We start from the raw sequence: 22950 nt of genomic DNA on the forward strand, positions 1-22950 counted from the left end.
GGTCCCTTCTGTTGTGGCAGGGCCTCCAGGCTTCTTAGGCCAAGGAATATACAGTCTCTTGCGGACTGGTTCTCTGCTGGAGGATGTAGAATCCTCCCAGCCTCAGACACCAAAGTCTGGTAAAGTAAGTCTTTTATCTGCCAAGACAGGCTCTCTTCGCCTCTTGTCTCTGGCTTGTGGCTCTCCTCCTGCCACACTTCCTCTTAGGTGCAACACAACTGTCTGTCCCTGCTCTGCTCTGGGACAAGTCTCAGTCCTGAGACAGGCCTTCCAGTACTCTCTAACCCTGCCCCCAGCACCAGCTTTTATAGGGGCAGCCTGCTCCCCCTACTGGCCTGAGACAGGAGGTACTGCATGCTAATGTTCCCCTGAATAGAGAACCTCCCCCTTGCTCTCAGACACAGCTTTATTACATTTTGTGGCATCCAGGCCAGGGTGACACACGATGACGAGACACAATTGCCAGGAAGTGAGGAGGAGCATCGTGGTGCGCAAGTGGAAGTGGAGGAAGTGGTGGATGATCTAGTAACTGACCCAACGTGGCAGGAGGACATGAAGAGTGAGGCCAGCAGCACACAGGGGGAGGGAGGCAGAGTACCCCAACAGGCAGGAAGAAGCAGTGTGGTGGCCACAGACAGAAGGCGGGCAACCGTTCCCCGTAACACCAACACGAGGGACGTTGTCAGTACAAGCGGTAGGTCTTCCAGAGTCTGGAATTTTTTTAAAGACTCTGCTGACAACCCCAAAAAGGCCATTTGTACCACCTGCCATGCCAGCATCAGCAGGGGTGACAAAACTCTCAGCCTGACCACCACCAGCATGATCAGGCACATGGCAGCAAAGCACCCGACTTTGTGGGGCGAAACCCAGGGTCCACGACTAGTGTCAGCGGGTGTCACCACTGCTTCTTCCGCTGTTGTGCGTGCAATAGAACCCCCTGTTTTGTGTGCAAGGCAATCCCCTGTCCATACTGTAGGTAAAGATGCCCCCTCCTCTCAGTCTTGACTTGTTATGGCAGTTTCTCAAGAAACAGCATCAACGTCCACGTCCACGTCCCACCGCAGCGTTCAGTTGTCCATATCTCAGACCTTTGAACGAAAGCGGAAATTCGCAGCTAACGCCCCACAGGCCACAGTCCTAAATAGTGTTGAGCCACCCCCGTAGTGTTCGAGTTCGGTTCGGTTCATCGAACACCCGTGTGTTCGCCGAACTGTTCGTCGAACTGTTCGTCGAACACCTTTGAACACCGTTAAAACCAATGGCTGGCAAACAAAAACACATAGAAACACATAGAAAACACCTTCAAAGGTGTCCAAAAGCTGACAAACTGCTCAGAAGACACAACTAACACATGGAAAAGTGACAAGTACATATAGTCATGCGAAAAGAAAAGAGGTGGAGGAGTAAAAGGAGGGGGAGACACAGATATAGGCATGTCATGCCCTTCTAAAATCCAAAAAGTGAGAAGCCGACACGTTCAGTCCGCTCCTGCCCGTGCCACCTCCGTGTCGCCGGGTTTGTGCCAGAGCCACGGTGAACCCTGACGGCCAGCCCCCCTCTCCCAATACTGGTGCTTGTCCACTGGTGGGTCGAGCGAGCCCCCCTGTGGTGGAGGCAGCTCTAAGCTTTTTAATTTAAATTGTCTCTCTAATTTGAATGAATACACTTTAAATCCATTTACAAGGATCTATTGGAGGGCAAGTCTCATGCCAGCAGCCGCGTAATTCCAGCTCCAGTAGCGTCCACTAAAGCTGCTGCAGTTAAAAAGCTTTTATAAGGATCGAGCTCGGCTGTCCACCGCAAGGCATCCTACTGCCAGTCCCAGCCCCTATGCCTTGGGGTGCCTCCTGATGCTCTTCACTGAGTATCCCGTGGTCCCGAAGCATTTCCTTTGAAAAAATTAAGTGTCCAAACTACAGGTGGTGTAGCTTGCTTAACAGCCGGGATAATCCGCTGACTAGCAGACACTGCTACTAGGCACAAAGTATTTCCTGGGCTAGATGCAGTTAAAAATTTGTAATTAGATACTCTCGTTGGATGCTGAGAAAGCATTCCATAGAGTCTCCTGGCATATATGATTCTCTTAAAAAGCTTGGGGTAGGGGTCTAGGGGACCCTTTTATAGCCAAAATCACGGCCCTGTATCACAATACGTCACCTAGGCTGAAGATAAATGGAACTGTAGCACCCTGAGGGCTCGGTTGCTACAGAGGTATTGCACCTCACCCAGAGGTGTGATATCTCACTCTCAGGTAAGGATGGAGTGTGGATCAGGACCCGACACCTGCATGCATTACACCACATTGCCGTGGGGCAGGGCGACCAATATGCCTCTGAGATGGGCACGACAGTCCCTGTCCCTGGCTGGAGTGGGGGGAGGGAACACTGAGGAAGGGGAACCCTGTAGTGCAGGAGCAGGGAGGAAGCAGTTCCTGGGTGCATTGAGAAGGGAGTATAAAAGGTGGGCACCATCTTAGTTCAGTGCAGAGAAGTCTGAGCAGAAGTGGCAGGGAGCAGGGGCTCTGCATGAGCTCTGCTCCGGAGGCGGGCCTAGTAACAGAGGCCCAGGCCTGGAAGAGGGAGAAGGAAGGAAGAGGAGCGGAGAAGGCTCCAGGAACGAGGAATGAAGGGATCCCAGGGGTGCGGACGGACGAGTCGCCACCGCACGCCCGAATCCACCTGCGTGGAGGGGTCAGGCCAAAGGGGGAGACCGGTCCCCGAAACTAGTGGAGGCGGGAAACGACCCTCAGCTAGAAACCGGAGGCTGTGACATTTTATGTGGCGCAGCCCCTCGCTACACCCGCTAGGAAGGCACCACATAGGGTCAGGGAAACTGGCGCCAAGTTTACCAAGAGGAGGCCCGAGGCAGCCGGACAGAAGGGTTGGTAAGAAAGGCCAGACAAAGGACACACAAAGGGGGTCCTGTGAAGCGCTCCAAAGTTATCTGGGAGTTGTCTGAGCCCCTCACCTGGTGAGCACAGTACGACGTGGGCAGCCGTTACCTGCAGACGTGGTCTGGATAATAAGAACTGTGAGTAAAGGCCCTGGACTGCATCACTGACTCAGTGCAGGGCAGCAGCAGTAACGACACGATCACCCCCATCCTCCGCATACACTGCCCTGAGGCTATACTCCTCCCGTGGGGAGTTATGCTACGCTCTGCTGCACCCACAACACCAGCCTCAGCGGTCTGCCCTGCAGCGGCGGTTCACTCTGACCGCAATCCACGGGTGGCGTAGTCTGACATTTAAACATCAAAACCGCATAAATAGTTCCGCCACTGGTTTGACCACCCTGAGCCACGGAACCGGGTCGCCGCCACGAAGACTACAACCACCAGCATCCACCAAAAAGGGTCCGGCTCCGGGTGTCCCAAAGCCCAGGGGGTGCATCAGAACATTTTCATCACCTTTCACAATCACCAATGGGACAAGGCAGGGATGTCCTCTGTCCCCTCTCTTATACATCCTAGTGACGGAGCACCTGCTCTCATCAATTCGCCATAACCCCAATATTAGGTGGATTGAGGTGGGAGGCACCGAGTACAAGTGCTCTCTATTTGCTGATGATTTCCTAGTATATATCACTCAATCAAATATATCCATCCATGCTGTTATGGCTGAAATAGATCACTTTGTTACATGGTCAAATTTTAAAATTAATGCAGCGAAGTCTGAGGCCCTCGATGTCTCCCTCCCCAAATCCATATAGGATTCCATACAGTCCAACTTTCCCTTTGCCTGGCCCTCACAGGATATCAAATACTTAGGAATTCCTATTCATAGAGACCTCTCCCATCTATGTTATCTTAATTTTGGGCCCTTTATTGAACAACTCCATACAGACCACGGTTGGCAAGTTAGAACTGTAAGATTCACTACGTGAACCACTGGTGTTTTGTGGAAAAGCACATGTACACTGTGTTCCAAATTATTATGCAAAAAGTGTTTAGGAGTGATAAGGGAAGAATTTGTTTGTTTGTCAGTTAAACTCATTGATGGTGATGTGTGTCAGGGCTCTTTATATCACTGTAAGCAATTGCAGACACCTGTGCTAATTAGTTTGGCAGGTGTGTCCAATGAAAGGCAAGACTACTTAAGAAGGCTGTCTCACATTATTAAGCAGCCTACATTTTCTGCCAAAATGGGAAAGAAAAAGGATGTGTCGGCTGCTGAGAAGCAACAAATTGTGGAGTGTTTAGGTCAAGGCATGACTACAATCAACATTGTGCGATGATCAGGATGAAGTGTCTTGGCAATCAAGAAGTATGTAGCTGATTCACAGTACACACGTGTGCGTGCTGATAAGGGCAAATTGAGGACTCTTTCCTACAGGCAATTACGTCAGGTTAAAAGAGCAGCGGCAAAAAAGCCTTGTCATAGCAGCAGACAAGTTTTTGAAACTGCTGGTGCCTCCAACGTCCCCCGAACAACAAGATGCAGGGTCCTTCAGAGGTTTGCAGCTGTGCATACGCCATCCTGTCGACCTCCTCTATCCACTTCACACAAGCAGAAACGGCTCCAGTGGGCCAAACATTACATGAAGACTGGTTTCAAAACTGTTTTGTTCACGGATGAGTGCTGTGCAGCGCTCGATGGTCCAGAAGGATGGAGTGGAGGATGGCTGGTTGATGGACACCCCACGCAAACACGGCTACAGCGCCAACAAGGAGGAGGTGGAGTAATGTTTTGGGCTGGAATCATGGGGAGAGAGATTGTCGGCCCCTTTAGGATCCCTGAAGGCGCTAAAGATGAACTCCATAATGTATGTGGATTTTCTCAAACAGCACTTCCTGCCATGGTTCAAGAAGAAGAACCGTGTATTTCACAGCAAGATCATTTTTTTGCATGATAATGCACCATCTCATGCTGCACATAAAACATCTGCATCTCTGGCTGATATGGGCATAAAAGGGGACAAACTTATGGTGTGACCCCCATGCTCCCCTGACCTCTACCCCATTCAGAACCTCTGAAGCATCATCAAAAGGAGTGTCTATGATGGCGGGAGGCAGTTCACATCTAAACAACAGCTCTGGGAGGGTATTCTGTCCTCATGCAAAACAATTGAAGCAGAAACCATCCAAAACCTGACAAATTCAATGGACGAGAGAGTTCAGAAGCTCCTTTCGAACAAGGGGTCCTATGTGAAAATGTAACATCACCTAGAATAAAGTTTTGAGTTGAAAACTGTTTGATTTCAGTTTCTAATAACCTGCTAATGCTTATAATTTCAAAAATGACCATTTTTTTGGTCTTTATTAAAATGAAAAGGTTGATCGAAAAGTTTGGGGGATCTAAGAGTGTGGCAACCCAGTAGTCATGATTACTTCGAATTCTGACAATATGAGGGTCATGTTGCAGGTAGTGCAGCAAGAAGGCACTTATGTGTCTTGCGCATCTCGGAGCCCCAAAATTATTTTCCGGGCTAGATGCAGCTAAAAATTATTATTAATTTTAAATCTGGTGGAGCTTAGTATAGATGGCCTAATAGGATCAGTGCTGCACACTGCTACAAAGCCCAAATAATTTTCCAGTCAAGATACAGATAAACATGATTAGTAATTTTAAATCTGGTGGAGCTTATTATAGATGGCCTAATGGAATCAGTGCTGCACACTGCTACAAAGCCCAAATTATTTTCCAGCCAAGATACAGATAAACATGATTAGTAATTTGAAAGCTTAAAACGGTTGGTAGGGTGATTTTAACCAATCATCAAGCTTTTACTCTCCCCAGGATGACACAGGGGTAGAAAAGTCATTTCGGATCCATGATTTGTTCATCTTTATGAACGTGAGTCTGTCTACATTATCAGTGGAGAGCCGCGTGCGCTTATCTGCCAGCACACCACCAGCAGCGCTGAACACACGTTCAGACAGAACGCTGGCTGCGGGGCATGACAAGATCTCCAAGGCGTAAGTGGCTAGCTCCGGCCATTTATCCAGATTGGAAGCCCAAAAAGAGCAAGGGTCCAGTGACACAGTCATGGCTTCAATGTTTACTTGGAGATACTCCTGTACCATCGTCTCTAGGCGTTGACTATGTGTCAGACTTCTTGTCTCCTGTGGCCTTGCAAAGGATGGGCTAAAAAAGTGGTGAAATGATTCCGCAAAATTGATGTTACCAGCAGATACTGTGGTTCTGTTACGGTTTGAGTGCTGAACACTTGACGGTCCCACGGTTGGCAAGTTGGAACTGTGAGATTCACTACGTGCACCACTGGTGTTTTGTGGAAAAGCACATGTAAGATTCTGCAACAGTCTCTGCTGATACTCCTGCATGCGTGCATCCCTTTCTATGGCAGGAATAATTTCTGCAAATTTACTTTTGTACCGGGGATCTAACAGTGTGGCAACCCAGTAGTCAGGATTATTTCTAATTCTCACAATTCGAGGGTCATGTTGCAGGTAGTGCAGCAAGAAGGCACTCATGTGTGTTGCGCATCCAGGAGCACCAAGTCCCTGTTGTGCTGGTGGCGAGGTAACAATCATGCTTCCTTCCTTTGTCCTCTCCCCCCAACCTCGCACAACAGAAATGTGATCAAGGTCTCCCTCATCTGATGAGTCTTCCATCAGTTCGTCCTCCACTTCTTCCTGGGCTCCTGCACCTTCCTCACTAGTTTGGCTGCTACCATGCGCCCTGGTAAAACCATCTCCCTGTAACATACCTGGCGGCGTCCTTGCATAGTGGTCCATCTCCCACTGTGCAAGAGCGCGCACTTGATCTCCTGTCCAGAATGTCTCTCTGGCTTCCCTCCATGCTGTCTGTTTGTGTCTGTTTCTGCTGCTTAAGGGCGGCGCCCGATCACTTCCTGCTTTTTGTACCTGCTGTGGGTCACACCTCTTGTGCGTCCTCAGCCTATTGCTGTCTGTCACCTGGTATATAGCTCAGCTGCGCCCATCTATCCCTGCCTGAGCATAGTGTTTCTTTCAGTGTGTGCTTGCACTCTGAAGGTGCCAGGTCCCATTCTGTGTTCTCTTGTCTGCCTATCCTGGAGGCTGTATTTCCAGGCCTGTCTGAACACGCTCCTAGCCTGTTCCTCCTGCCTTCTAGGGGCCGATTACCTAGACCTGTTCCTGTATCTTGTCTGACCTGTCTGAACACGCTCCTAGCCTGTTCCTCTCGCCTTCTAGGGGCTGATTACCTAGACCCGCTCCTGTATCTTGTCTGTCCTGTCTGAACACGCTCCTTGCCTGTTCGTCCTGCCTCTCTGGGGGCCGTATTCCCAGACCCGCTCCTGTATCCCGCTGCAGTGTCGGTCTCCTCCGTACACTCAGTTCCAGTCTGAACTCTCTCCTATCCTTTACCTGTTTTGCCTCTATGTCCGTTCCCTTCCTTTTTCTGCAGAGTCTGAACTCGTACCTAACTCCTGCTTGTTGTCTCTGTACTCCCGTTTGTGAGTTTGTGGTCCACTCGCTACTTCACTGCAAGTACCCTGTGGGTGTCTGGCTCTGCCTTTCCCTTCCTGTCTGTTCCGTGTGAACAGAGCCCTGTCCCCCCTACTCAGCCTAGCCTGCTCTGACTCCTTTGCTCACCGCTCCGGCGGTTCTAGCCTGCTCTGACTCCTTTGCTCACCGCTCCGGCGGTTCTAGCCTGCTCTGACTCCTTTGCTCACCGCTCCGGCGGTTCTAGTCTGCTCTGACTCCTTTGCTTACCGCTCCGGCGGTTCTAGCCTGCTCTGACTCCTTGCTCACTGCTCCGGCAGTCCTGTCCTGCCCTGCTTCTGCCCGCTGCTCCGGCAGTCCTGTCCTGCCCTGCTTCTGCCCGCTGCTCCGGCAGTCCTGTCCTGCCCTGCTTCTGCCCGCTGCTCCGGCAGTCCTGTCCTGCTCTGCTTCTGCCCGCTGCTCCGGCAGTCCTGTCCTGCCCTGCTTGTGCTCGCTGCTCCTGCAGCCCCGTCCTGCTCTGTTCTTGCCCACCGCTTCGGGCGTTCCCTCTCTGCTGTGGTTGTCTACCGCATCTGCGGTTCTGTGACCCAGTCTGTACTGGGTCTTAACCTTTCTGTGCTCCAGCCCGTCCTTTCGGCCAGTACCTCCCTGCCTGCATACTCGCCTGTATCCACCCATCTGCATACCTGCCGTGTTTGCTTATATCCACCAGTCTGTGCCAGCCTAACCTGCCTGTTCCTGAGTCCCAGTGTGTACTGGGTCCTATCCCGCCTGTGTTCCTACCTGCTAGTGCCTCCCTGTCTGCACTCTAGCTGCGCTTGCCTTTACCCGCCTGCCTGCATACCAGTCGTGCCTGCCTATACCCTCCAGTCTGTGCGCCAGCCTAACCAGCCTGATCCAGTAATCCCTGTGTGGGTCAACCCCCGTGTCCAGAGTTTGACCTGGAGTAGCACCTGGTCCCTCTGCCCGGTTTCTCCCTGGTGCACTGGCGTCGTATGCCGTCGTGCCATCTTGGTCGGATCGGCCAGATACTTAGTCACGCCCCTCCAGGCACTCTCCGGTTCATGGTCCAGTGGAATCACTACAATCACACGCACACGCCGCTCAGCCCGGGCGTGTGCATAACAGCATGCTCAGGCCATGGTTCCCGTTGAGCCCCACGGCCTTCGCTCTCTGAGAAGTTTTCCAGCGAATACATGCATTAAAATAAATAAATAAATATTTTTTTTTTTCCTTTAGCTGAGTTCCAGGCGAATTACGCACCCGTCCAGATGGATCTATCTGCTCTCGTTCCCGCGGATCCGCTACGTTATTATGGGGATCCTAGACAAAGTCGTGCATTTGTGGAGCAATGCATGCTACACTTCAAGTTCTACCCTCTATGTTTTCCCACCGATCGGGTTAAGGTGGCATTCATTATGTCTTACCTGGCGGGTGATGCCTTGGAATGGATCAACCCCCTATATGAAACACAGGATCCGATCCTCCTGGACCTAATGGCCTTCCTGGTGGCCTTTCTAATGGTCTTCGATGATCCTAACCCGGAGGCTCCTACTGAAGCTTCATCTCCCTGTATCCCGGAGAAGCCCCAACGGGTAATGTGCGTGGGTAGTGCACCAGTTCTCCTGCCCGAAGAGACTTCTGCCCATCCAGACTCCACACAGGAGAACTTCCTGCACCCGGCATCAGATGCTTCACCCACTTTAACCGGTGTGCATGTCCAAGGATGCTCCAAAGCTGTGGTTACCTCAGAGTCTGTGCACCTCTACTACCTGGCGGAGGACCCCCTGTTGCCTCCTGAATCCTCCGGGATACCACTCGATGACAAATGGAGAGAGAATTCTCTACACCCGGTACTCGATACTTTGTCCGCTTCGTCCTGTGAGCCTGACAATGGGTACCCCAAAGTGGTAGTTACCCCCGAGTCTCTACACCCCTCCGACCAGGCGGAGGACCTCCAGTTGTCTCCTGAACCCTTCGGGGTGCTACCTGGTAGCGAAAGGACAGAGACTCTCCTATACTCTGTACCTGATACCTCGCTCGCTTCGTCCAGTGAGTCCAACCTAGTGTACTCCGAAGCAGAGGTTACTCCCGAGTCTCTACACCCCTCCGACCAGGCGGAGGACCTCCAGTTGTCTCCTGAACCCTTCGGGGTGCTACCTGGTAGCGAAAGGACAGAGACTCTCCTATACTCTGTACCTGATACCTCGCTCGCTTCGTCCAGTGAGTCCAACCTAGTGTACTCTGAAGCAGTGGTTACTCCCGAGTCTCTACACTCCTCTGACCAGGCGGAGGACCTCCAGTTGTCTCCAGAACCCTTCGGGGTGCCACCTGGTGGTAAATGGACAGAGACTTTCCTATATCCTGGATCTGATACCTCGCTTGCTTCGTCCAGTGAGTCCGACCTAGTGTACTCTGAAGCAGAGGTTACCCGTGAGTCTCTACACCCCTCTGACCAGGCGGAGGACCGCCAGTTGTCTCCAGAACCCTTCGGGGTGCCACCTGGTGGAGAATGGACAGAGACTTTCCTATACTCGGTACCCGATACCTCGCCTGCTTCGTCCAGTGAGTCCGAGCTAGTGTACTCTGAAGCAGATGTTTTCTCTGAGCCTCTGCACTCTTCTGACCCGGCGGAGGACCTCCAGTTGTTTCCTGAATCCTCCGGGGTACCACCAGAAAACAAAGAGACAGTGACTTTTCCTCATTATGTACCTGAAAACCCGTCTATTTCTTCCTGTGAGCTTGACAAGATGTACCTCGAAGCAGAGATTACCCCCAAGTCTCTGTCCCCCTCCAACCCGGTGGAGGACTTCCAGTTGTCTCCTGTACCCTCTGGGGTGCCACCTGAAAATATGTGGAGAGAGACTTCCTTGTGTGCTGTTCCTGGTACTCCACCCGTTTCGTCTGTTGCTAAGGGTGGCTGGATGGGAGGTAGCATCCTAGCTACCCAGAGGAGACCAGTTTTTCCGGTGGACAGTGGAAGTGATCTCTTCGAAGTGAAGAATTGGCCCTCGAATTCCCTGCGGAAGATTCTGGCAGGCCTGAAGAAGAGGGGGCGTAAGGGGGGGGTACTGTAACATACCTGGCGGCGTCCTTGCATAGTGGTCCATCTCCCACTGTGCAAGAGCGCGCACTTGATCTCCTGTCCAGAATGTCTCTCTGGCTTCCCTCCATGCTGTCTGTTTGTGTCTGTTTCTGCTGCTTAAGGGCGGCGCCCGATCACTTCCTGCTTTTTGTACCTGCTGTGGGTCACACCTCTTGTGCGTCCTCAGCCTATTGCTGTCTGTCACCTGGTATATAGCTCAGCTGCGCCCATCTATCCCTGCCTGAGCATAGTGTTTCTTTCAGTGTGTGCTTGCACTCTGAAGGTGCCAGGTCCCGTTCTGTGTTCTCTTGTCTGCCTATCCTGGAGGCTGTATTTCCAGGCCTGTCTGAACACGCTCCTAGCCTGTTCCTCCTGCCTTCTAGGGGCCGATTACCTAGACCTGTTCCTGTATCTTGTCTGACCTGTCTGAACACGCTCCTAGCCTGTTCCTCTCGCCTTCTAGGGGCTGATTACCTAGACCCGCTCCTGTATCTTGTCTGTCCTGTCTGAACACGCTCCTTGCCTGTTCGTCCTGCCTCTCTGGGGGCCGTATTCCCAGACCCGCTCCTGTATCCCGCTGCAGTGTCGGTCTCCTCCGTACACTCAGTTCCAGTCTGAACTCTCTCCTATCCTTTACCTGTTTTGCCTCTATGTCCGTTCCCTTCCTTTTTCTGCAGAGTCTGAACTCGTACCTAACTCCTGCTTGTTGTCTCTGTACTCCCGTTTGTGAGTTTGTGGTCCACTCGCTACTTCACTGCAAGTACCCTGTGGGTGTCTGGCTCTGCCTTTCCCTTCCTGTCTGTTCCGTGTGAACAGAGCCCTGTCCCCCCTACTCAGCCTAGCCTGCTCTGACTCCTTTGCTCACCGCTCCGGCGGTTCTAGCCTGCTCTGACTCCTTTGCTCACCGCTCCGGCGGTTCTAGCCTGCTCTGACTCCTTTGCTCACCGCTCCGGCGGTTCTAGTCTGCTCTGACTCCTTTGCTTACCGCTCCGGCGGTTCTAGCCTGCTCTGACTCCTTGCTCACTGCTCCGGCAGTCCTGTCCTGCCCTGCTTCTGCCCGCTGCTCCGGCAGTCCTGTCCTGCCCTGCTTCTGCCCGCTGCTCCGGCAGTCCTGTCCTGCCCTGCTTCTGCCCGCTGCTCCGGCAGTCCTGTCCTGCTCTGCTTCTGCCCGCTGCTCCGGCAGTCCTGTCCTGCCCTGCTTGTGCTCGCTGCTCCTGCAGCCCCGTTCTGCTCTGTTCTTGCCCACCGCTTCGGGCGTTCCCTCTCTGCTGTGGTTGTCTACCGCATCTGCGGTTCTGTGACCCAGTCTGTACTGGGTCTTAACCTTTCTGTGCTCCAGCCCGTCCTTTCGGCCAGTACCTCCCTGCCTGCATACTCGCCTGTATCCACCCATCTGCATACCTGCCGTGTTTGCTTATATCCACCAGTCTGTGCCAGCCTAACCTGCCTGTTCCTGAGTCCCAGTGTGTACTGGGTCCTATCCCGCCTGTGTTCCTACCTGCTAGTGCCTCCCTGTCTGCACTCTAGCTGCGCTTGCCTTTACCCGCCTGCCTGCATACCAGTCGTGCCTGCCTATACCCTCCAGTCTGTGCGCCAGCCTAACCAGCCTGATCCAGTAATCCCTGTGTGGGTCAACCCCCGTGTCCAGAGTTTGACCTGGAGTAGCACCTGGTCCCTCTGCCCGGTTTCTCCCTGGTGCACTGGCGTCGTATGCCGTCGTGCCATCTTGGTCGGATCGGCCAGATACTTAGTCACGCCCCTCCAGGCACTCTCCGGTTCATGGTCCAGTGGAATCACTACAATCACACGCACACGCCGCTCAGCCCGGGCGTGTGCATAACACTCCCCCACCCTCACATGCCTGCCGCCTTGGTGCTGCCGACCGTCTGGACCTTGCAGATGTTAGCCCTTCCGCATACAACTCCTCCTCCTCTACTTCCTCCACCTCCTCTTGTGCCACCACCTGACTCCGAATTCTGTTTAACATGTGCTCCAGCATGTAAATCACCGGAATAGTCATGCTGATAATGGCATCGTCAGCACTAAACATCTTCGTCGCCATTTCAAAACTGTGCAGAAGGGTGCATAGGTCCCTGATCTGAGACCACTCCTCCAGCGTGATTTGCCCCACGTCTGGATCTCGTTGGCCCAGGCTATACGTCAGAACGTATTGCACCAGGGCTTGTCGGTGCTGCCACAGTCGCTGCAACATGTGCAGAGTTGAATTCCACCGGGTAGGCACATCGCATTTTAGCCGGTGAAGTGGCAGGCCCAACGACTTCTGTAGAGATGTAAGTCGCTGAGCTGCAGGATGCGAACGGCGGAAGTGAGCACACAGCGACCGTGCCCTCTGCAGAAGGCCATCTAGTCTGGGATAGTGGGCTAAAAATTGCTGGACAACCAGGTTCAACACGTGAGCCATACAAGGCACGTGTGTGACATTGCCCCGGCGAAGGGCCGCACCCAGGTTTGCAGCATTGTCGCACACGGCCTTCCCTGGTTTCAGGTCCAGTGGAGACAACCATTCATGAAATTGGTTCTCCAGAGCTGACCACAACTCCTCAGCTGTGTGACTCACATTTCCCAGACATTTCAATGTAAAAACCGCCTGATGACGTTGAGCCCTACTGTTAGCATAGTAAGGAGGTGTGCAGGATCCCTTCTGCGCAGTTAGAAAGCTTGTGGCATGACCAGACAGGCTTTGGGTGCAGGTGGAAGACCGAGAGGAGGTTGAGGAGGCAGAAGCAGTGGAGGAACTTTGACATAAAGAGGATTGACGCACAACTCGTGGGGACGGCAAGACTTGGACAGCAGCCCCTTGTCCTGCTGTCACCATAGTTACCCAGTGCCCAGTCAGCGACATGTAACACCCCTGTCCATGCCTACTCGTCCAAGTGTCTGTGGTGAAATGCACCCTGTCACACACAGAGTTTCTCAAAGAAGCGGTGATGTTGTGTGCGACATGCTGGTGGAGCGCAGGCACACCTTTCTTTGAGAAGTAGTGCCGACTGGGCATCTGGTACTGGGGCACTGCGACGGACATAAGGTCTCGAAAATCCTCTGTGTCCACCAGGCGGAAAGGCAGCATTTCTGTAGCCAAGAGCTTGCAGATGGTGAAATTCAACCTCTTAGCTTTCTCATGGCTAGGAGGAAATGGTCTTTTACTTGTCCACATCTGAGGGACCGAGGGCTGGCTATTGTGCTTAGACGGGGCTGATAAGGGTGTCCCCGGCAAACTGCCGGTCTGTGAGGAAGATGCAGGCGGACATGTTAGGTTGCCTTGATCCAAAGGTGGTGTTATCGATGTCGGACAGCGCTCAACACCAGCTGGTGTTACCACCTCCAAAGAAAATGATGACCTGCCAATCACGCTGGCTGTTGCGGGTAAAGAGGTGGCAGGTCTGCGCCCCAAAACAGGTGTGACTGCTGTCCCCCCAGTCACAGAGGATGAAGAGGCCGCGGATGCACAAGATATGGTAGACGGTGGTTGGCCCTGCCGGCTAGGCCGCATTGTAGCACACTGAGCTTCCCACTGCAACTTATGCTTCATGTCCATGTGCCGGTTCATGCATGAAGTACTCAAACTATGTATTTTTTGGCCTCTACTTAGCTTTTGCTGACAAATGTTACAGATAACACGAGTTGGGTCATCTTTATCGATCTGAAAAAATGCCCAGGCTATGCAAGGCTTAGCACCCATGCGACCTGAAGAGCCACCACGACTTGTGGTGAGAGGCAGAGTTGTGTTTGAGGATGCAGTTGTTGACGTGCTTCCAGTACTAAGTCTCTGTCCAGGAAGGCGCAACCTGACCTCGTCGTCACTAGCATCTTCCTCCACCTCCTCTGCTGACCTCATCTCTTGGCTGACTGTGGATTGACAGTAAGTGGGATCTCCAACCTCATCATCATCACCCTGTGCGTTATCACACCCGTCGTCCTCAGAGCCAACCTGTTCCTGCCCTGACAAAAAACTAAAGTTGTCGCTCCAATCAGGTATTTGAGTCTCATCATCGTCTTCCTCATTGTCTCCACCAACAGGAGTTACAGTTTGGGAATGAGGGTCTACATTATGGTCAGAACCTTCTGCGTCTGGTCCTGGATCCAAATCATAAAGATTCTGGGCATCAGTGCAGATCATTTCCTCGTCTGGATTCACAGAAGCGCTGGAGTCGACCTCTGATTCCCAGGCTATAGTATGAGTAAACAGCTCTGCAGACTCAACAATCTGTTCTACCTCATACTCAGACGGGCAGCTGGAGATTTGGGAGCTGTGAGGAAGCAAGTGCGATTGGGGTGACACCTTTGAGGACTGGAGTAGTTGTGATGTTGAAGTTGATGTGGAGGAGAGCCCACTTAAAGGAGCACTTGATATTCGTTGAAGCACCTGCTGTTTTTGTGCCTCATCTGGAATTTGTAGCGATTGGCGTGGCCGTAAGAAAGGGATCTTATCACATTGTCCGCTAAAAGAAGTAGACATTTTAGTTTGGCTGGAAGATGGTCTTTCTTCTGCAGATGTTACTGTTGCTTTAACACCTACCCCACGGACACAACCTTTTTTCCCCTTCCCAACACGCCTATTCCCCTTTCCACCAGCAGCAGGCCTTTTTCCACTCATTTTGGTGGTTAACTAATTCACAACTCTGGAGTTGTTTGCACAAGAAAACAATGGATGGGAACCGAGCAGAGGTGAGTGGCCAAACTGTGGTATTAGGCCAAAACTATTGGCTGGGTTAGATGCAGAAAAAAATTATATTCAATTTGCAACCTGATGGAGGTCAGTATAGATGGACTAATAGAACAAGTCCCACACACAGCTAGAAGCCCAAATATTTTTTCAGAGGTAGATGCAGAAAAAAATTGTATTCAGTTTGCAACCTGATGGAGGTCAGTATAGATGGACTAATAGAACAAGTCCTACACACAGCTAGAAGCCCAAATATTTTTTCAGAGGTAGATGCAGAAAAAATATATATTCAGTTTGCAACCTGATGGAGGTCAGTATAGATGGACTAATAGAGAAAGTCCCACACACTGCTAGAAGGCCAAATATTTTTTCAGAGCTAGATGCAGACAAAAAATTATTTTTAATTTGCAACCTGATGGAGGTCAGTATAGATGGACTAATAGAGAAAGTCCCACACACTGCTAGAAGGCCAAATATTTTTTCAGAGCTAGATGCAGATATAAATTATTTTTAATTTGGAACCTGATGGAGGTCAGTATAGATGGACTAATAGAGAAAGTCCCACACACTGCTAGAAGGCCAAATATTTTTTCAGAGCTAGATGCAGATATAAATTATTTTTAATTTGCAACCTGATGGAGGTCAGCATAGATGGACTAATAGAGAAAGTCCCACACACTGCTAGAAGGCCAAATATTTTTTCAGAGCTAGATGCAGATATAAATTATTTTTAATTTGCAACCTGATGGAGGTCAGTATAGATGGACTAATAGAGAAAGTCCCACACACTGCTAGAAGGCCAAATATTTTTTCAGAGCTAGATGCAGAAAAAAATTATATTTAGTTTGCAACCTGATGGAGGTCAGTATAGATGGACTAATAGAGAAAGTCCCACACACTGCTAGAAGGCCAAATATTTTTTCAGAGCTAGATGCAGACAAAAAATTATTTTTAATTTGCAACCTGATGGAGGTCAGTATAGATGGACTAATAGAGAAAGTCCCACACACTGCTAGAAGGCCAAATATTTTTTCAGAACTAGATGCAGATATAAATTATTTTTAATTTGCAACCTGATGGAGGTCAGTATAGATGGACTAATAGAGAAAGTCCACACACTGCTAGAAGGCCAAATATTTTTTCAGAGCTAGATGCAGAAAAAAATTATATTCAGATTGCAACCTGATGGAGGTCAGTATAGATGGACTAATAGAACAAGTCCCACACACAGCTAGAAGCCCAAATATTTTTTCAGAGGTAGATGCAGAAAAAAATTATATTCAGTTTGCAACCTGATGGAGGTCAGTATAGATGGACTAATAGAGAAAGTCCCACACACTGCTAGAAGGCAAATATTTTTTCAGAGCTAGATGCAGACAAAAAATTATTTTTAATTTGCAACCTGATGGAGGTCAGTATAGATGGACTAATAGAGAAAGTTCCACACACTGCTAGAAGGCCAAATATTTTTTCAGAGCTAGATGCAGACAAAAAATTATTTTTAATTTGCAACCTGATGGAGGTCAGTATAGATGGACTAATAGAGAAAGTCCCACACACTGCTAGAAGGCCAAATATTTTTTCAGAGCTAGATGCAGATATAAATTATTTTTAATTTGCAACCTGATGGAGGTCAGTATAGATGGACTAATAGAGAAAGTCCCACACACTGCTAGAAGGCCAAATATTTTTTCAGAGCTAGATGCAGATATAAATTATTTTTAATTTGCAACCTGATGGAGGTCAGTATAGATGGACTAATAGAGAAAGTCCCACACACTGCTAGAAGGCCAAATATTTTTTCAGAGCTAGATGCAGAAAAAAATTATATTTAGTTTGCAACCTGATGGAGGTCAGTATAGATGGACTAATAGAGAAAGTCCCACACACTGCTAGAAGGCCAAATATTTTTTCAGAGCTAGATGCAGATATAAATTATTTTTAATTTGCAACCTGATGGAGGTCAGTATAGATGGACTAATAGAGAAAGTCCACACACTGCTAGAAGGCCAAATATTTTTTCAGAGCTAGATGCAGAAAAAAATTATATTCAGATTGCAACCTGATGGAGGTCAGTATAGATGGACTAATAGAACAAGTCCCACACACAGCTAGAAGCCCAAATATTTTTTCAGAGGTAGATGCAGAAAAAAATTATATTCAGTTTGCAACCTGATGGAGGTCAGTATAGATGGACTAATAGAGAAAGTCCCACACACTGCTAGAAGGCAAATATTTTTTCAGAGCTAGATGCAGACAAAAAATTATTTTTAATTTGCAACCTGATGGAGGTCAGTATAGATGGACTAATAGAGAAAGTTCCACACACTGCTAGAAGGCCAAATATTTTTTCAGAGCTAGATGCAGACAAAAAATTATTTTTAATTTGCAACCTGATGGAGGTCAGTATAGATGGACTAATAGAGAAAGTCCCACACACTGCTAGAAGGCCAAATATTTTTTCAGAGCTAGATGCAGATAAAAATTATTTTTAATTTGCAACCTGATGGAGGTCAGTATAGATGGACTAATAGAGAAAGTCCCACACACTGCTAGAAGGCCAAATATTTTTTCAGAGCTAGATGCAGAAAAAAATTATATTCAGTTTGCAACCTGATGGAGGTCAGTATAGATGGACTAATAGAACAAGTCCCACACACAGCTAGAAGCCCAAATATTTTTTCAGAGGTAGATGCAGATAAAAATTATTTTTAATTTGCAACCTGATGGAGGTCAGTATAGATGGACTAATAGAACAAGTCCCACACACTGCTAGAAGGCCAAATATTTTTTCAGAGCTAGATGCAGACAAAAAATTATTTTGAATTTGCAGCGTGGTGGAGGTCAGTATAGATGGACTAATAGAACAAGTCCCACACACTGCTAGAAGGCCAAATATTTTTTCAGAGCTAGATGCAGAAAAAAATTATATTCAGTTTGCAACCTGATGGAGGTCAGTATAGATGGACTAATAGAATGATGCTATGCCCAAAAGATTTTACTTCACTAGGTGCAGTAAAAAAATTGGTATTCTATACACAGGTGGTATATCTTGCAACACAGATAGGCTACTCCACTGACTAACACACTCTGCAATAGGCCAAAAAGGATTAGCTTTGCTAGATTCAGCCAAATGCTGTGAAAAAAACTTGCACAGCACTGGCACAGACCTGCCTGGCAAAAACTGATAGGAACTGATGTAACCTAGTCCTGAAAAGGACTGCAATTACAATTAGTCTTTACTCCCACAATCTATCTATTTAAGAGCACAGGCCTGCCTGATAAAAGTCGTAGGAAATGCTGTAACCTAGTCCTTAAAAGGACTGCAATCACAACTATTCCCTACTCCCAAGCTATCTGTAGATTTGTGCGAAAATTGGCTTGAAATTAACAAGGTATAGCGCACACAGCAACAGCGGTGCCGTCTAACACGCAGCTGCAGCAGTGAGAAAATGGTGGCGAAGGGGAAAATGGCTTGGTCTTATAGGGCAAGGACATGTGACATACACTGCCAATGACACATGCCCTTGCTTGTGTGAAAAAAAGCACTTCGCTCCGTGTGTGCACTGCTGATAGGCTGACAGATTGCACCTCCCCACTGTAAATGCGGGAAAGAGAAAAAAAATGGAGATCTTCATTATTCCTGCAGAGATCCATCCCCTGCCCCTCCCCCCACCCCGCTGTACACTCAAACTGCGTATTAACATTAATTTTCATCATTACTGAGAAAAAATCCAGTTATGATTTTGGTGCACGAACAGTTATCGAACATAACCTCGAACAGCCGAATTTTTCTCAAATCGTTCGTGTTCGCCGAACGGCTCGAACACAGCCCAAAACAGCTCGAATTTGAGATTGGCGAACAGTTCGAGTCGAACAACGCTCATCTCTAGTCCTAAATTCGCACATTTCACGACTGCTTGCGTTGAAAATGCTGCCTTTTATGCTGGTGGAGACGGAATCCTTCCGCAACCTTATGGCGGTGGCTGTCCCTCAGTACTCGGTCCCCAGCCGACACTATTTTGCCCGGTGTGCCATCCCCGCACTACACAAGTACGTGTCCCAAAACACCTGCCGTGCCCTCAACAACGCAGTTACTGGGAGAGTCCACCTGACAACGTACACGTGTACTAGTGCTTGTGGCCAGGGACGGTACATCTCCCTGACGGCACACTGGGTAAACATAGTGGAAGCCGGGACCCAGTCGGGCCTTGGGACGGAACACATCCTCCCCACACCGAGGATTGCGGGCCCTATGTCAGTCAGAGTTGCCCCCACAGAGTACAGCTCCTGCGCATTATCCTCCTCCTCCTCCTCATGTTCAGCCTCCATCTCAGATATCCCCACATCAGTTACAAGCTGGAAGCATTGCAGTACTGCCTCCCCCAAGCGGCAACAGGCTGTGCTGAAACTCATAAGCTTAGGTGATAAACCTCATACTGCTTGTGAGTTGTGGACAGCTGTGAAAGAGCAGGCAGATCTGTGGCTGAGACCGCTGAACCTACATCCAGGCATGGTCGTGTGTGACAATGGCCATAACCTGGTGGCGGCTCTGAGGCGAGGCGAGGCGAGATCACACACGTACCATGCCTGGCTCATGTGCTTAACCTCGTGGTTCAGCGGTTTCTTAAATCGTACCCCGAGTTGCCAGATCTGCTTGTGAAAGTACGCCGCCTGTCAGCTCATTTTTGCAAGTGGGCTACAGCTTCCGCCGCCCTTGCTGTGTTGCAGCAGCGTTTGCAGCTTCCGGCACACCGACTGGTGTGTGATGTCCCCACACGCTGGAACTCTACCCTCCACATGTTGCAAAGGATTTGTGAGCAGAAGAGAGCAGTTGTGGAGTACCAGTTGCAACAAGGCCGTTGATATTCAGGTCAGACTCCACACATAAGACCTCATGAGTGGACCTGGACGTCTGACATATGTACCATCCTGACAAACTTTGAGGAGGCCACCAAGATGGTGAGTGGTGATGACGCCATCATTAGTGTCAACATCCCACTTGTCTGTCTTTTGCAATGCTCTCTGCAGAGAATTAAAGAGGAGGCATTGAGGAGGAGGAGGAGGAAGAACAGGAGCTGTTATGCGCTGTAGATGGTAGCACCTGTACAAGTGTCATACCGTCGGTTCAGTGTGGGTAGCCTGAGGACAGGGGGGAGGAGGAGGAGGAGAGCATGGTCAGTCGTCATCTTGGTGAGGACACGGAAATCTTGCCCGTTACCAGTCTGGCACGCATGGCTGACTTTATGTTACGCTGCCTTAACTGTGACCCTCGCATTGTCAAAATGTTGGGTGACAGTCATTACTGGTTGGTGACAATTGTAGACCCCTACTAGAAGGAGAACTTTCACTCTCTTATTCCTGAGGTGGAGAGGTCTACAAAAATGGGCCAGTACCAGAAGGCCCTTGCTGCAGAACTGTTAAAAAAATTCCCATCTGAACATGCTAGCGGCAGAGGTCACAGTTTGTTGACCAACCAAAGCGTACAAGCGAGAGAGAGGCAACTCCAATCCAGCAGAGGCAGGAGAACACTGTCAACGTTCTGGGACAGTTTTCTCAGACCCTCCCTTCGGACAGACCCTGAGGCGCGGGGTACTCTCACAAGGAGTGGAAAGTTTCAAAAGATGGTGAGGGAGTACCTTGCCGACCGTACCAGCGTCCTCCGTGATTCCTCTGTGCCTTTTAATTATTGGGTATCCAAGCAGGACACTTGGAATGAACTCGCTCTGTACGCCTTGGAGTTCCTGGCCTGCCCTGCCACTAGCGTGTTATCGGAGCGTGTTTTTAGTGCCGCTGGGGGAATTATAACTCATAAGCGCACTCGCCTGTCAACTGACAATGCTGACAAGCTGACCGTTATCAAAATGAACAAGGGCTGGATTGGGCCAGACTTCTCATCACCACCAAATGACAGCAGAGTAACATAAAGTCAAATCCACTGTGTTATTTCGGGAGGTGTATTCACATGCATCGCTTCACACCCACACATGGGTATACGCTTCCTCATTTCGGCTGTTTTATGTTCTTCTCCTTATCCTCAGCCTCCACCACCACTATAAAACCAGGGTGACCGTGGTCCGTATTGCCATTATTGAAAGTTCCTCCGTCCTTATTTTTGTCAGCTTTTGCTTGGCAGGCATAAGCAAAGACTGTGGGAGACCCACTCCCCAATAATGTGAATAATATTTTTAAGATGCTGTACTGTATGGCTCTTGTAAGGGGCAATAAAAGCGTCTTGTTAAGCTACTGGAACTTCCACGAGTCTTCAAACGGGCATTGCTTTTCCTCCTAATTTTTGGAAGCTTTTGTTTGGAAGGCATAAGCAAATACTATGGGAGACCCACTCCCCAATAATGGGACTTATGTTTGTAATATGCTGTACTGTATGGCTCTTGTAAGGGGCATTGCAAGTTGCTCCGTCCTAATTTTTGGAAGCTTTTGCTTGGAAGGCATAAGCAAATACTATGGTAGACCCACTCCCCAATAATGGGACTTATGTTTGTAATATGTGTGGCACCCCAGGGGGTCTGGTTGCCACAGTGGTAGAAATACCACTGAGAGCGAGCATGGGTTTTCCTGGTCAGGAGCACATTTGCATGCAACGCCTCCTGCCCCAGTCCAGGGAGGGGAGGAACCTGCCCTTTATAAACTGGATCTGGGGCGGGGTTAGTTAGTGAGTTCCAGAGGAAGAGACAGAGGAGCAGCAAGGAGCACTGTAGGAGCCAGGAGCTGAAAGCCAGGGATTGGAGCTGATAGAGCTCATCCTGGCAGAAGACGCAGAGAACCGGACACCGGAGTCCGAGGCTGTGAGGATATCCACACCCAGCAGCAGAAACTACCTGGCAGGGGATTTCAGGTCCTCTGGCCATAGAAAGCCCAGAGGCTCAGTCACACGCAAGGGATCGGCACCGCCATCGAGGAGTGGAAGGAACCAACGGCCCCAAGTCACCAGCCATACGGGTGAGCACCACACGGTACACTCAGGGACGTAGGCTACTACACGACTTCAGCAGGGTAGCCAGCAAGAGTGCAGACGGGAAGGCCTACACCTCCACCTGGCCAGGGGGACTCTTGTTCTCTCACAGACTGACCAGGCCTCCAATGCTAGCCAGTACACCCGGCAGGGCCTTCTTCATTACCAACAGTAAAGACCCTGAAGTGCACTGTACGGACTCTGAGTCATTTCTGCTGCGCCCAGGCACCACAACCCCCAACATCTACACACGCTGCCCTGAGGCTATACTCCTCCCGTGGGGAGTTATACTACCCTCTGCTGCACGCACAACATCAGCCTCAGCGGTCTGCCCCGCAGCGACGATTCTCAGTGACCGCAATCCACGGGTGGCGTAGTCGGACATTTCAACATTAAAAGCCAAGTAAATAGATCCGCCACTGGTTTGACCACCCTGAGCCACGGGACCGGGTCGCCGCCATGGAGACTACAACCCCTAGCATTACACAGAGTCCCGGCTCCGGGTATTCCCACACACACACGCCCCAGGGGGCGCATCAACTTTGGCGTAGTCGGCAGGATTTCGTGCCCGCAACCACCGGGTACTGCGTGCCTGAAGAAAGACTGTGATACTTACAGTGGTGAAGTTTCCCGCCATCCGCATCCGTTTTCCCACCATCCGCCGCCATTTTCCTGCCATTGGGCACCATTTCTGGGACGCCGCGCGGGAAGAAGAGGGGCGTGGATGCCAAAAGCGAGCGAGAGCTGAAGCCCCGCCTTACGCACTGACGCTGCGCAAGGTCCTGGAAGGAGCCCAGCGGACGTCGACGTCACCAGCACGCG

This window comes from Phyllobates terribilis, unplaced genomic scaffold (genome assembly GCF_046119375.1).
Source record: "Phyllobates terribilis strain yellow unplaced genomic scaffold, ASM4611937v1 Scaffold_1__5_contigs__length_1240528914, whole genome shotgun sequence".
NCBI lineage: Eukaryota > Metazoa > Chordata > Amphibia > Anura > Dendrobatidae > Phyllobates > Phyllobates terribilis.